The 13,860-nt window shown below is 39.2% G+C and overlaps 1 protein-coding gene across 5 annotated transcripts in view; it reads right to left on the reverse strand.

Annotated features, from left to right (window-relative positions):
* slc7a2 (solute carrier family 7 member 2) overlaps positions 1-13,860 on the reverse strand; it is a 73,541-nt gene that overhangs the window by 40,206 nt on the left and 19,475 nt on the right. For 2 of the 5 annotated variants that reach the window (XM_003221624.4, XM_008111741.3), the window contains exon 1: positions 6,130-6,469. The exons of 2 other annotated variants lie outside the window; for them this stretch is intronic. The gene's annotated coding sequence lies outside the window, so the exon portion shown is untranslated. Of the gene's footprint in view, positions 1-6,129; positions 6,471-13,860 lie in introns of those variants that run through there. One more of the 5 variants, XM_003221623.4, reaches the window with a different exon arrangement.

The following is a 13,860-nucleotide window of genomic DNA, read 5'->3' on the forward strand; positions in this document are numbered from 1 at the left end:
AAAGGTTTCCCTCTATGACCTTTCATCATACAACCTTTTCATTTTACCCTCAATTTTGGCTGTACTTAGTCCTGCTTAGATTACAAGTCTTCCACGTAAGCCAGAGTGATTCATATCCACATTACCCTTTTCATCACCTGGCTGAACAGGAGATGGACAGAATTACTTGGTTCATGGCCAAACATGAAGAAGACTGCGACATTTTGTTTATTGCCCTGTACATAAGGTGGAGTAAAAATATCTATCCTGCTGCAGAAAGGTACCTAGCTATTTGAATCTCTCTGTCATACCATTATCACAACAACATAGGAGCCACGATGGGTTAAACCCCTGTGCCGGCAGGACTGCTGACCTGAAGGTTACTGGTTCGAATCCAACCCAGGGAGAGCATGGATGAGCTCCCTCTATGTAAGCTCCAGCTCCATGCGGGGACATGAGAGAAGCCTCCCATAAGGATGGTAAAACAACCGTCCTGGGCAACGTCCTTGCGGACGGCCAATTCTCTCACACCAGAAGCGACTTTCAGTTTCTCAAGTCACTCCTGATGGGAAAAACAACAACATGTAGACCCAACATATTGTTCTGGGCATTCATATAATCTCATAAGTGGACGATGAAGCAGCAACTCCCCCTGTGGCCGGAATCGAGCATACCCTCATGCAGCCGGAAGCTGGAAAATGTTAAATTGCCTCTGTGTCTGTCTATATGTTGTATGTCTAATGGCGTTGAATGTTTGCCATTGTGCATTGTGATCTGCCCTTTGGGGTGAGAAGGGCAGAATATAAATACTGAAAATAAATAAATAGTAAATAATATTGAACACTCTAGACACAAATGACCTATTCACGTGCATGTATGAGAGCACTTACTATGTATGTGGGAGCACTAAAATTTGGGTTGGCCGCATCCCTAATGTTATTGTCTATTACCAAGTTTCCCAATTTAGATTTTTTCTTCAGGCCTTTATGCAAAATACACAGAAGTCACAAGAAGATATGTTCCGCATCTAAAGCACACACATGTATTAGTAAATGGGGAGAAAGTTTCTACTTGAACTAATTCAAGTTTTCAAATGGCCCAGGTGGAACACCGACATATACACAAAGACACATAGTCTTCCTGTTATTCTTTTAATTTGTCACCTTCATTGAACAATTAACAGAAACCAGTATATCTGGTTGCTGCTTCTGCTCCATAAGGTTCCAAGCATATTCACTGCCATATAGGATACTCCAAGAGACTGCTCTATATTTCTTCATCAAAGAGGTTGCATGGAATGGCTTGGGTCTTAGGCCAAGTATGCCTTGCAACTTGCTCCAAACTACAGACCAAAAGACATGGTGTGGAAACTTTTTAAAAGTCGAGGGCATCATTTTGCAGAGGGGAAATGGCCATGCAGAACTGGCAGTGGGTATGAGCAGTGTCTGGAGGAACCAAAATAAAAAAACTGGCAGGGACCTCTTTTTTTTCTCCCTTTTTATTCCGCCCATTTTCTATCATTGTTCTGGACATCTTTTTTTCTCTTGCTCTCTTTCTGCCACTCCTTCATTCTTCTTTTACAGAAACACACTTAGCCCTGCCAGTTCAGAGGCCCCATTCGCAGGCATCCATCCATTTCTACATAGAGCCAGTTCTGACGCGAGTATCCTTCTTTGCTGGGAGGGTGGATGAGAAGGGAAGGGGAACACTTCATTCTTCTCAATCCAGTATGGAAATGCAGTTCACTTACACTGAGGGACCAAACTGCAGCCTGCTAGAAGGGAGCAAGGTGAGAGGATGGTTTCATCATTCCATTTCCAACCCAAGTTAAAACCTTGAATGAATCATTTTATTTTATTTCCTGGAACAGCAAAAGTGGCACAACCAAGCCAGCTATCACAAGTAGGTTTCCAAGTGAGTTTCACCCATACATTTAGAACAGTGGTTCTCAAACTCTAGGTCCCCAGATGTTTTGGCCTTCAACTCCCAGAAATCCTAACAGCTGGTAAATTGGCTGGGATTTCTGGGAGTTGTAGGCCAAAACACCTGGGGACCTACAGGTTGAGAACCACTGGTTTAGAGCTCCTGGAATGACTCCCAGTGCAGAGGACTATCTCTGGGATGTACCAAGTGTACAAGTCTGATCCTACCCATTAAAGCAGGGATAGGAATAATTTGGCTCTCCATATATTGTTGGACTACACATTCCAGAAATTCACGCTGTTGGCTATGCTAGCTAGGGAAGATGGATCTGCAGTCCAGTAATAGTTTAAGGGGCAACATGATTCCCACCTTTTGCAATAAAGCCCTTATAGGTATATATGGAGTAAACATCTTAAGAGGACTTTTCTATTTTGGCAACCCTTACCCTGACATACAAACACCATATTTTCTCCTCTGCTTTCTCTTTCTAATAACCCCCTGCCCCCCTCCCTTCTTAGGGTTTTTTCACACTGATCACATCTGGTAAGTTCCTCAAAATCCAAAGCTACTTAAATCGCAGTTGTATTGGGATGTAATCTCAATATTGTATAGTTTGGTCTCATCAAGTGATCACCTATGGCATTAATGTATTCTATTTAATCCTAACTTGGTACGCACCCAGAAGAAACTGAAAAGTTTTCAATCCAAAATTTGAGTTTGAGTAATAACTGCTTTTATAAAGGCTCCCGATAGCGCAGCAGATTAAACCGCTGAGATGCTGAACTTGAGATCCGAGGAGCAGGGTGAGTCCCCGCTGTTAGCCCCAGCTTCTGCCACCCTAGCAGTTCAAATACATGCAAATGTGAGTAGATCAATAAGCGGGAAGATAAGGGTGCTCCATGCAGTCATGACAGCCACATGACCTTGGAGGTGTCTACGGACAACGCTGGCTCTTTGGCTTAGAAATGGAGATGAGCACCAACCCACAGACACAACTAGACTTAATGTCAGGGGAAAACCTTTACTTTAACAGCTACTTTTAGATCTCCATCAAGGCTCTCACCTCTTCACATGAAATCTCCAACACTCGCATCTGTTAAATTTGATGAGATATTCATGCTTATTTTAAGAAAGATTACCAATGTGCTTACATTGACTTGACAGGACAGTTTGGAAGTCTTCACTCACTAAGCAACTCACAATTTATCTCCAAAGAAAGCATATCATTCTTCAATAACCAGTCTTAAATGCTCCTCTTTGCTCAAAGTAGTGAGAAATCTGGGGCAAATGCTAAAGCTTCCTTCACACAAGAATGAGCTTCTTCATTATTTGTTTTATTCATAAATATATAAACAGAAGATAGCAGAAGCAAATACGTAGGTCTACATCAAGCAAACACTGAGAGCCACTCTTGCAGCTCCAGATCTTACCTCCAGGCCACACTAAAGCTTTAGTTTTTTTTAACTAAAATTCTTTTATACAGATGCATGCACATATATACAACACACATGTCTCTGTCCCATTCCAATCAATTGATGTTTGGGTTGTTGTATGTCTTTCGGGCTGTGTGGCCATGTTCCAGAAGCATTCTCTCCTGACGTTTCGCCCACATCTATGGCAGGCATCCTCAGAGGTTGTGAGGTATGGAGAAAACTAAGCAAAGAGGTTAATATATATCTGTGGAAAGTCTAGGGTGAGAGAGGTCAGTATGAATGTTGTGTAGTTAATCACTTAAATTAGCATTGAAAAGCTTATCTGCTGTCTTCTTCCTGCCTCTGGGGCATCCTTTGTTTAGAGTCGTTAACTGCCCTTGGTTGATTCATGTCTGGAAATCCTCTGTTTTCAGAGTATTGCTTTTTATTTACTGTTCTGATTTTTGAGTTTTGTAATACTGGTAGCCAGATTTTGTTCATTTTCATGGTTTCTTCCTTTTTGTTGAAGTTGTCCACATGCTTGTGGATTTCAATGGCTTCTCTGTGTAGTCTGACATGATAGTTGTTAGAATGGTCCAGCATTTTTGTGTTCTCAAATAGTATTCTGTGTCCAGGCTGGTTCATCAAATGCTCTGCTATGGCTGATTTCTCTGGTTGAATTAGTCTGCAGTGCCTTTCATGTTCTTTGACTCTTGTTTGGGCGCTGCGTTTGGTGGTCCCTATGTAGACTTGTCCACAGCTGCATGGTATCCGGTAGACTCCTGCAGAAGAGAGAGGATCCCTGCAGAGGGATCCTCTCTCTTCTGCAGGAGTCTACCGGATACCATGCAGCTGTGGACAAGTCTACATAGGGACCACCAAACGCAGCGCCCAAACAAGAGTCAAAGAACATGAAAGGCACTGCAGACTAATTCAACCAGAGAAATCAGCCATAGCAGAGCATTTGATGAACCAGCCTGGACACAGAATACTATTTGAGAACACAAAAATGCTGGACCATTCTAACAACTATCATGTCAGACTACACAGAGAAGCCATTGAAATCCACAAGCATGTGGACAACTTCAACAAAAAGGAAGAAACCATGAAAATGAACAAAATCTGGCTACCAGTATTACAAAACTCAAAAATCAGAACAGTAAATAAAAAGCAATACTCTGAAAACAGAGGATTTCCAGACATGAATCAACCAAGGGCAGTTAACGACTCTAAACAAAGGATGCCCCAGAGGCAGGAAGAAGACAGCAGATAAGCTTTTCAATGCTAATTTAAGTGATTAACTACACAACATTCATACTGACCTCTCTCACCCTAGACTTTCCACAGATATATATTAACCTCTTTGCTTAGTTTTCTCCATACCTCACAACCTCTGAGGATGCCTGCCATAGATGTGGGCGAAACGTCAGGAGAGAATGCTTCTGGAACATGGCCACACAGCCCGAAAGACATACAACAACCCTGTGATCCCGGCCATGAAAGCCTTCGACAACACAATTGATGTTTGTTTTTGGAGGCTCTATCAGAAAATTAAATTTATTTTGTGAAATGTGGTAGTACTACTACTACCACACCTGTCTATACTCAAAAACTAGACTAGCCAACAGTGAATAGCAGAAGCTATTTTTCCACTTGCGTTCCCCCATGTCATAGACCATAGCTTTACTCTGCCATGGCCTTCTGGTTTTTCACTGCAAAATTATAGATTTTTGCTTCAATTTAGGAGGTTGGAGAAAGCGGAAGAGGATTCAAAGGGACTCAAGCTACTATGTTTCATGTCAACTTTGTTCCATACTTATGGGGGAATGCAGAATTGGCTCAAAAACAGCTTCTTTCTTTTTTTAAAAAAATATATGGATTGGGGTGAGGAACTTGGTGGAGTCTCTTGAGGATCTCGGGATGCACCAAAATGGGACCTGATCGTTCTTTCTGCAATCTTGCATTAAAGCATGGGGACAGACCCATTTAGAGGAAAATCAAGACAGCTTAAATGTAGCAGCTGGGATGAAGAAAAACCTTCCACTACCGGATGCCCTCCAGATGTTGTGGACTACAGCTCACAACATCCTGACCAAGAAGGATGATGGCAAGGATTGATAAGATCTAAAGTCCAAAAAACTGGAGGGCACCAGGTTGCAGAAAGCTGGTCAAGATTGTTTTCAAGTAAACATTACCAAACTATGAATATTTCAACCTTCCCATTTGTACTGCATGTAGAAACATTTATAAGTACATCATGTATGAATAACTTTCTATATATTTTAATCTGATAATCTGACATTTTAGCATATCAATCCATAGCATAATTCACAAGACATTCCTATACGTGTTTACTCAGAAGTAAGCCTCCTTGAGGTCCATGGGATAAACTCCCAGATAAGTGTGCATAGGACCATAGCCTCAGTTTTGTCACACTTTAGAAAAAGTATTTTTTGAAGAATAAAATCCAAAGCATTTCTTACAAGTGTGTACAAAATTTAAAGTATTTGTACTTAATCATTGTTATTGAAGTCAGAATGATTACAACTGATAGCAGGAGGAGATGGCATTATACTTATGATCCAGTTTGGAAAAACTTCATATGATTCTGTAAATTAAACATGCAAAAACCCAGCATTTTAAAATTACAGTATAATATAAACAGCATTATTGGCCGATGTGTTTCTGTAACTGGACTTGCAAAATAACTGCATTTATTAAGGACCAAGTAGCAACGCCAGTCATTTGTTAATTTTTCATTTCCACTGAAGTCTCATTTTCAAACACCCCTTGAAATTCAAAACACTCAACTCACCAGATTTTTTCCCCTCAAGAATTCTTTCTTGTTTCAGAAGACAAAATGTTATCTTCTAAATAGCTCCCGTGAACTTTGCGAGATTCTCCAAAAATAACAACACAATGTCTTAATCTCTGTTGATATGTTGAAGTACTGCCAGCATAAGGATAAACTTATGCAAAAACTTCACTGGAAAGCAGCTTCAGGTCTACAGGAAAGAAGGTTTAATCCATTCCATAGACAGAAGACCGCAGGAGCTATATAACTGCTAACTGCAGTAACTGAATCCCGCTTTCAATGTATCTAAAATGGTGACAGAGACCTACCGCTCTGTATCATCTTCCAACTCCAGATGTTCCCAAGCCAACTGAAGCAACTACTTATAATTTTGTTGGCAGCGTTGGACTCAGCTCCACCTCACAACAGTGATTATTTTAAAGCCAACAGTGGGAGGAACTGTCCTTTTTAAAGGCACAGGCATTGAATAATCTTCTGCAGTCAAATCTTAAGCAATATACTCAGTATAAAAACAAAAAGGCATCCTACACATAGCATTTTGAGGAACTGGGCAGAAGAAAAGGTGGGTTGAAATGGAAGCACTCCTTATTAGAATGAGGAATTATGCAAGTGAGAAGGAAAAAGTATAAAGCAAATAAAGGACAGAATACTAATCCGGAACCAACTGATAATTTCCTATTTTTTCCCTTAGTTGGTTCTGTCCCTAGCCGGTTTCTCCTTCACTACTGGTATGAAGGATTATTTTGGCAACTACTTTCTCTTTCCATGAAACTGGACCCAGCTTACGCATCCAGGGGGGGTTCAATGAAGACAAATTTCACAATTGGTGGAAACAGTAAACCAATGACTGGATATTAAGGAACCAAGTTAGTCATTTCCAAGTACATAGTGGCCACACTTCTGACCTCAATAAGAGAATATCGACATGATAATATTCCACAAGACCAGAATGACCACTGTCAACTTTTGAAACAAAAATACAGACTGATGGGCAATGCTTCATGGGCAGCAGTGGCAGCTATTTTTTCCCAGCTGCATCATGAACATCATTCTATTTTTTGTGACAGTATAGAAATATACTTAGCTCCTTTTACAAAAGATGGAGTGCCTAGGGATGTGTCCCATGGTGGAACAAGCCAGCATTTTGTGTCAAGGGTCCTGGAACTATGTCATGTTGAGCTAACTCAAGTCAAGAACATTTAAGCCTGACATGTGAAATGGTACTTCCACTTTGCACAGCAGCAACATAGTGTTCCTTCTCCAACCCTGAGGGACAGGATTTGGCAGAGAGCATGCTATCTGCAGCCCTAAAGTAACAAGTTGTCCATGGGAACATGATGGTTGGGTAGGGGAGATTTCATTAACTATTGCCTGATTTGCTGGCTAAGGAAACTGTTCTATCTCCACCACAAATACAGTTGACATATGGGTTCTGACTACTACCTTACAATTATACACCTTTCTCATGATGCAAAAATTAATCCAGATTTCTGCAATTTGGCAAAAGACTGCATTCCAAGGATGAACTTTTCATGTTTCTTGAACTTGAAATTGGTTGTAGAAGGGACTAACACATACTGTTGTCAATTATAAATGACACATTGGCTATTAAATTACTTGGATTTCCACAGTAAATTCACTAAAATGTACCTACTTGCTGCCATTGAATATAATGCAGTTAAAAGTCGGTCTCACGTGTCCACTGACATGAGTCACCAAAACTGTATGTGTTTTGTGCCTATCAAACTTTGGAGCTTCAGGTTGGTACAGTAGAGTCCCGCTTATCCAACCTTCACTTATCCAACATTTTGGATTATCCAATGCAGTCTGCCTTCCACCCGGATCCACAGCTGTTTGTCTAGGCAACAAGGACTGAACTTTTTACAATTTAACTTCCGACAGTGTTGTTACTATAAATTTATTTTATGCAATTCTATCTTTATTTGTAGTCAATGTTTTAGTAGTCAATGTTTTCAATACACTGCAATATTTTGGTGCTAAATTTGTAAATACAGTAATTACTACATAACGTTACCATATATTGAACTGCTTTTTCTGTCCATTTGTTGTAAAACATGTTTTGGTGTTTAAATTGCAAAATCATAACATAATTTGATGTTAATCCCTCCTCATTACCCAACATTTTCACTTATCCAATGTTCTGCTGGCCCGTTTATGTTGGATAAGCGAGACTCTACTATATTAAAAATTGGAAAAAAAAATCGTATCAATAATCATATCAATAATCGTATCAATAGTCTTCTGGTTGTATACACTCAAAATAAATCTCTCTAGAGGACTCACAGTAGCAAACCACAGATGTTACAAATGTTACAAAATGTTACAAACGTTACAGACAAAAGATTTTATAGTGGCATACTCTTGACACAGTATAACAAGGCAAAACTACAAAAAATAATGATCAATAGATTGGTATTTTCTAAAAAACCTTCCAGTTCTCTGCTAGTATTTCTGTAAACCCCCAAAACTTAGAAAATAGACACGTCTTCCCTCCACATTTGTGGGTTTGATTTTTGTGGATTTGATTATTCACAGATTAGATTTAAAATGTTCTCTAGGAATCCCTAGGTCATCTAGTATGACTCTATGGTTTACGCCTCCATGAATGCTGGAGGTCCAAGACACTTCTAGAGAAAATAGCTCTCTGGGGCAGATATACCTGATCTGCTAATTTGGAAGTCACCCGGCATGGTGTACACATCAGTTCTGGAATGAGTTATACAGTCACATACACAGAGAGATGCTGCAGAGGTGGGAGGGAGTCCCAAACACTCCGTGGCACTGAATCCACTTCGAATCCACTAGATAGGCACCTTTATTGACCCCTTCTTTTTTCTGTGTTGCAGCAGTCTCTGGCCATGGCATGGGTACTTCTAGTTGGCCATCGCCTTCAGTGATATCAGACAGGCCATAAAGACACAGAAAACAGGAGGGAGTGATAAGTGCCATCCCATGTCCCTGGCCGTGCCAGCCCAGGAGTTATGGGATGGTAGTGTAAACAGATGTGGCTAGTTCCATCTTATATCAGTTGCAACTCTTTACATGGCCCCAACATCAGGGGATATTCTGAATTCTGGGCTAGAATTCAAGGTATTCCCCAACTTTTGTTAACACATTAAGGTGGTCTTTCTGCATGTTACCCCAGATTAGCTCCACATGGCATTTGAATACCACAGAGCTGATCCAGAGCCTTTCTGCATTAAGAGCTCAGTGTAGACAGGCTTCAGAATCTCTAGGTCTTCCAATGCAATTCTATGTTTATCTTCCAGCAGAAGACACCCATAGAGCTATGCTGGAAGACCTAAGATATTCCAAGGGAGGTGCAATCTCATGTAAATAAAATAGCAATTTCTTTATTCATTTTTTTCCATTTTCATGAGGGACCTGTATCCCTAACTTCAATGACATCCAGGACATCCAAAGAACCTTCCTCTAGCATTGGCCCAATTGCAAGCACCTATATCTGTATCTAGTCCTGTTAATCCTATTTGTTTCAAAAGGAGAACTCAGAAAAGTTCATTTTTGGGTGCTTTCTACCAGAATCCCCCATCCCTGCCATCATGATCATTTATTATTATTATTATTATTATTATTATTATTATTATTATTATTATTATTATTATTATTATGCTTTTTCTCTCCACAAAGGAGACTCAAAACGACTATCAATTTGAGGAATTGTAGTCCAAAAAAATCACTTTCCTAGACTGTGAGAGATTTTGATCTGTCTATACTGAAAATCTCAGGAAGCAGGTTGAACTAGATTGGACTGTGGTAAAAAAAAGCTTCTTGGAATTAAGCCCCATCCAATTCTGTGGCATGGTCTTTGGAAGAAAGTTCATATGGATGACCAATAAACTGTCACAATTTCATCACACATTCATATGATAGGAAACCCGCTGGAAACCTTTACACTTACTTGTCTTAAGTTGATTAATAACACTGTTTTACCTATCACCCAGAGTTTCTGTGCCCATCTTGGATAATGTTGCCGACACATTCTATTTCTACTTAATTTTCACTTTGCTGCCTCTTTAAAAGAAATTGCTGATGAATTAGAAAGGCATGATTCATTCTAGGAAACATTTACTTGATATTTCAATAGTTGCCCATCTCACCTCCAAGCCCATTTTTTTGAGGGATAAAGGTAAGGCTGTCCAGCAATACTTTGTGGCTTTCCATTTGTTTAACTTTTTAATTTTCTTCTGAATCCCTGCTCAGCTCTTGAGACAGTATCTTGTAAAATCTTATGATGAGACAACTTAAAACCCAACATATCTGTGATAACTACATGGTTTCAGAGACTACAGTCAAGAATTGCAAAGAGAAAAAATTTGTCTGGCAAAAGATCTATTTCAAGATTTTTTTTGTAATTAACTGTGCTAAATCTCACAGGATTTTTAGTGAATATGTTTAGGTTTGCACAGCCTTAACTGAGATCAATGTTAAACCCCTCTGATTTCACCAGGAGTTAGTTGTGATTTGCTTGGATTGGACTGTAAACATATTGTATAAGTTGTTTGTACAATTATGTACTTTTGTACATCTCATGGCTGCCTTTTTCTTTTATTCAAATTCAGATTCTTGCAGCCCTTAAAGTAATTCATTTCCCCCCCCAGATTTGTTTCACTTATTGGATTTACCATAAAGTCAGAATTAAGTTTAACCTTTAAGAAACCTGGTGATGCAATTTTCCCTCAGGATGTTATTCTCTGTGTTCAAAACTCAAGATGTCCAGTCAAACTTTATATATATCTTGGTATATGTCCCTTCAAGATAATATAAAATCATTATTAGAAGAAACACTTATTTATATCCGAGGCAACCAAAGCCAGAGAGTTCCATTTTCAAGAAGCATTCTTTACTTTAAATAGCACTTAATGTATCAGTAACAGGGCATGAAATACTTTCTCCCTACCTTCCCCTTTCCTCCCCCTTCCCACACCCTGAAATCATAGTGACTTAAAAGTCCAGCTTTTTAGACTAGGTTGATAAATAAGACAGAGAAACACCCAGGAATTCATTTTTAAAGTTCTATGTGCAAATGTTATAAGTATTTGTGCCTAAGTTTATAAAGGATTGAACATTCTGAAATCAATTGGGAACCTGATCAGAGATTTTGAATCTGACCATGCAATTGCTATGTCAAGTGACCTTCTGTTAACCCAAGCATATGCTGCAACTTTTTCTGCTGGATGTATGTGATGTTCAAAGTACGAAGTGTCTGCCTAGGGCAGCCAGGGCAGAGTCATCTGCTTTGCATAGGCAAGCATTGATTTGGTTCTCTTTCTGAGGTGAAGATATTAAATCATTCCACAAACCACAAGCTGGAGCAATATAGGAGCTTCTTCTTGCTAGTATGATGTCAAAAGCTTTACTTAAGGCAATGCTAAGTGAAAAAGATTTTCCAGTGCCTACTGTATAGTTTCCTTTGTGAAAAAGATACCTCGGCTATCATAGTACAGTAGAGTCTCACTTATCCAACATAAACAGGCCGGCAGAATGTTGGATAAGTGAAAATATTGGATAATAAGGAGGGACTAAGGAAAAGCCTATTAAAAATCAAATTACATTATGATTTTACAAATTAAGCACCAAAACATCACATAAAAGCAGTTCAATACACGGCAGCGTTATGTAGTAACTACTGTATTTATGAATTTAGCACCAAAGCATTGCAATGTATTGAAAACGTTGACTACAAAAATGTTGACTACTAAAATGTCAACTGCATTGGATAATACAGAACGTTGGATAAGTGGAGGTTGGATAAGCGAGACTCTACTGTAGTCATAATGTGCAATAAAATATAAAATACTAGGGGTGTGCAAATCTTCATTTTTAAATCGTAAGTCGAATCTAATTTGGAAGTTTTGTATATATGAACAGATATTAAGAAACACGGGGGGGGGGGGGGCACCCACACTAAAACTTAAGAATCAGAACTCAACCCAATACCTTTTCATTTGAATTCTGTAATGCTCGGAAGTCAGTTTCATTTCCAGCATAAGTGAGGGAAAGCCAAAAAGGCTGCAATTTCTCTTTAAATTAAGATGAGATAGGCTGCCTCTCGTCATGAGGATAGGAAAGCAGCAGGGTGGGATGAACTGAGTGAGCTGGGAAAGAGACTGAGAGCACAGAATTCTGGGAAATGTAGTTTGGGAAGGCGGGGAGCCCTATGGCAGAGAATTCAAAACACCCTGCCCTAAATTACATTTCCCAGAATTCTGCTGAGCATCAAAAAGCCTCAATGAGGATAGGGGAGAGGTATTTTCCCTCTGTAGCAACAACCAGACAGCCAGTTTACAATCTTCAGAGAGGAATGACTGATATTTTAATACTAGTAAGTAAATCTGTGCTCAGATGGGAAGAAATCCCTAAACTGAAGTTCTGTTGGTTAAAGACATTCAATGTGTTAGCTGTTGTGACCTTAAAAGGTTTTTGTCAAAATTTTAAAAAAATTCCAAAAGTTAGTAGATGTATGAATAGATGTATGAAAAATTAGGGGGGAATTATTCCCCGTTATCTTGTGTCATTACATAGAAAATTTAAGGAGATAGTTTCCATAGTTTTTTTAAGACCTTGTTTGTAAAAACTTTGAAATTTTCCCCCAAAAAATCCATGGATAAGTGAAACATTCTGAAACTTGATGGGCTAATAGTGGTATAATGTGTTCTATAATTGTAGCAAGTTTCATCCCAATAGTTCTAACAGAGGGAAAAGGGAGCCCCTAAAGTTTCCCCATTGGAAAATTACTTAATGAAATATAACGAAAAAGTAGTTAACTCGTTACAGTTACAATACGGACCCCGTCCAATTTTGGAAACACTTTATAAACTATTTCCCCCCATCCCCTAATATCATAATGAGTATTGAAAAAGGTGAAAGGGTGCAGAAAAAATACAAAAATACATGAAATGTATGCAACAAAAAACAGCTGAACAACAACAAAGCAGAATATGGGATGACAGGCTACAACATTTTACATTTTCTGATAACAACGGTTGGAGTGAAATAGATGGTGATGCTAAAATTGTTGGAAAAATTAAAGCCACGGCTTTTGTTATTGTTGTTGTTGTTGTTATTAATTGGTTATAGCTGCAGAGGCAGTTGGTGCCAAGGATGGTCAGGATCCAGGCATTGGCCAACCCTCCTATTGATCAATTAATCTCATGACCAAAACGAGGAAAGTTATCATAGTTGCCATCTTAAAATTCATCTGCTTTGAATTGAAAAACTGGAAAACAATATTTAGCAATATCATATCATGCCTTGGATTTAGTCCTTTTTTCTTACAATTATTTTTTAAAAAAACAGTTACGTTTATATGTCAAAAACAGTTACGTTGCAGAAGAAATGCAAGACTGTAATCCGGGAAACCAGCTTGAAAGCATCTGGATAAGAATCAAGGGAACCGGGACTCAAAAAGATCTCGTCGTGGGTGTCTACTACAGACCTCCGAACCAGGATGAAGAACTTGAGGAAGCCTTCTGTCAGCAGCTGACCAAACAGGCACAAAGAAGAGATATAGTAGTCATGGGCGATTTCAACAATCCTGATATCTGCTGGAAAACAAACTCGGTCAAGAGCACAAAGTCCAACCAATTCCTCACTTGCCTTGCAGACAATTTTATGGTCCAGAAGGTAGAAGAGGCAACAAGGGGATCAGCAACTCTTGATCTAATCTCATCAAATGTGGAAGACCTGATC

Source organism: Anolis carolinensis, chromosome 5, assembly GCF_035594765.1.
Source record: "Anolis carolinensis isolate JA03-04 chromosome 5, rAnoCar3.1.pri, whole genome shotgun sequence".
Classification (NCBI taxonomy): Eukaryota; Metazoa; Chordata; class Lepidosauria; order Squamata; family Dactyloidae; genus Anolis; species Anolis carolinensis.